This window comes from Protobothrops mucrosquamatus, unplaced genomic scaffold (genome assembly GCF_001527695.2).
Source record: "Protobothrops mucrosquamatus isolate PMUCROS unplaced genomic scaffold, P.Mucros_1.0 scaffold21593, whole genome shotgun sequence".
NCBI classification, from domain to species: Eukaryota; Metazoa; Chordata; class Lepidosauria; order Squamata; family Viperidae; genus Protobothrops; species Protobothrops mucrosquamatus.
The window spans coordinates 1-2,351 of record NW_015407348.1 but is presented as its reverse complement, the minus strand read 5'-3'; the positions used below and the strand labels follow the sequence as shown (position 1 = coordinate 2,351).

The following is a 2,351-nucleotide window of genomic DNA, read 5'->3' as shown; positions in this document are numbered from 1 at the left end:
GAGCCACAACTCCACTTCCAGCCACATAGGAACTTCGGCTGGCTGGGCACCACCATGGTGGGCGAACCTGGCACTCTGGCACGGATGCTGAAAGCAGGAGGGCGGCGCTTTGCCAGTGCCAAGAATAAAGCAGAAGGCAGTGAGTGTCTGGCTGGGAGCTGGGGACCCCTGCAGGGGCTTTCCCTGTCTGGCAAGGTTCTAGGGCTCAGGAGAACAGAAGGCCCCCAGAAAGTGGCAACTTGGGCCAGGCCAAGAGACTCGTCTGGGCACCCACATAGCCTGGGGAGCTTCCTCGCCCCCGTCTGCCCTGTGAGGAGGAAACAGTGCTGAGTCTGCAGTTTAGATCTGGATTAGTCAATCCTAATGCAGCTAACGCAGTGGGGTGGGGTGGGGCTGGGAAAGAGGCTATGCACCTTCCTACAGTCAGTCCTGGCTACAAGGTCATTTTGCCCCTGAGACCCACCTCACTTCCGGCAACCGTTTTGGCCACAGAAAAGGGGCAAAAGGGAGGCTCTGGATTTGGAGCTGCTGTGGATCTTGGGGTGCAGCAGAGACTAGGGTCCATTTATGGAATTGCAGATTTCCTGCCTGCTTCTGCCCAAGACCTCCAGCTGCCCGTTTCCTTTTCCAGACAGATTTCCTTCCAGCAAGAGACCCCTGAACATGAGCCCCGGCTCCCTGAACTGCCTGTCCCACCATGGAAACGTCGCAGGCACTATATACAGCAGCTTCCCCTTCCCGTCTGTTGCAGCTCCGCTCAACCGTGCTGACCTGCATGGACTGGCCATCAATTCAGCTTCGGCCCCCCTCATACGGCGCGGGAGTCCCCATCGTTCCACCACGGTGGCCGCTCTGCATCCCAGCCAAGCCAGGTAGCAGCCCCCTCACCTCTTCCCTCACCCTGAGTTGGGGCCATGTCTGCGACTCCTAGCCAGCTGGCTTCTTCTTCCTTCAAGAAGGGGACCTGACCCAAAAAAACAGCAGATCCTTGGAGTTGGGACTGGGCAGGTGCCAATTATTGAGCCTTGCGCTGGGGGGGGGCAGCAGCAGAGAACAGATCTCTGCCCTGGTGCATCCAGACACCTCCATCTCTTTCAGCCATTCTCCCCAAAACCTCCACCTCTGCAGAGCCGTGTTTCCCCTCCAGCTAACAGCAAGTCCTGAGAACGGTTCTGTGCACTTGGGCTGCACCCCTCCCCTGCTCTCTCTGCAAGCCAGGTTCCCGCTGCAGATGCCAGTTAGCCTGCCCAAGCCTTGGGACAATTCTTGAAAAGCCCTGTGGGCTGGGAAGAGGTTTCTTTTGTAGCCAACTTTATATTAAAGTTTTATACAGTTCTATCCACCAGGGTTTGTCCGTCCTTTCACTTACAAGCTGCATCCTGTCCTTTTTGTGGGGATCCTGCGGCTGGATCAAGCCTGTTTGGTCTTCCAGAGCTTGATAAGGCAGCAGTTTTATTAGTTTTATTATTATTTTATTAAGTTTTATTATTCTTGTTTTAATATATTTACACGTACCTTTGCACCCATACAACCTCTTGTTTTTCACACGTGTTGGCTTCACACTTCATGATTTAACTAGTCTTTCAAAGCTTTCCACGTTGGTAGCCTTGTGGGCACCTTGCAAAAAGAGAGCGCCCAGATCTTACGCTGTTCGTTAGGGGACTGTTGCCGCTCATTTGTGCCTTGGTGCTAATGTAGGATTTTCAGGACAGATACCAAAGGACTAGAACACCAGGGGCGTCGCCAGGACAGCAACAAGTTTGAAGAAATTTTATTAAAATATTGTCCTGGAATGTACAGGTAGCCCTCGACTTACAACAATTCATTTACTGACCGTTCAAAATTACAACAACACTGAAAAAAGTGACGTGATCATTTTTCACACTTGCCTCTGTTGCAGCATCTCCATGGTCACGTGATCAACATTAAGGCGCTTGGCAACTAGTATTTACATTTGCAGTGGGGGTTGGGCGTCACGTGATCCCCTTTTGTGACCGCCACGTGACCGCGGAGCCGAGCGTCGTAGCGCCAAACGACACGCGCTCCCCCTGCCCTCTGACCCCGGAAGCTCCTCCCGGGAGGGGAGGCGGGAGCGAGCCAGGCGCAGGCGCGGCGGGGCAGGAGCAGCGGGCAGCCGCCGACCCGAAGGGCTCACCCGGAGGGGCGCAGGGAGGCCGAGCCGAGCTCGGGGCCGCCTTCCGGCCATGAAGCCCCCGCGGCTGCCGGACCTGCGGAAGCTGCTGGCCGGGCTGGCGGCCGCGCGCGCCGACGGGGCGGTCCTAGCGCCGGACGAGCAGCTGCGGGAGCTGGAGAGGTAGGCGCGCGCCCCTCGCCCCCCCCCCCAGCCGCCC

General features: G+C 56.6%; 1 long non-coding RNA gene across 1 annotated transcript; it reads left to right on the top strand.

Moving 5' to 3' along the window:
- Positions 1-689: 689 nt before the first annotated feature.
- On the top strand, positions 690-1,336 carry LOC107301980. Its single transcript, XR_001549355.1, has 2 exons — positions 690-872; positions 1,099-1,336. It is a non-coding gene; the product is annotated as an uncharacterized LOC107301980 (long non-coding RNA).
- The last annotated feature ends 1,015 nt before the right edge of the window (positions 1,337-2,351 follow it).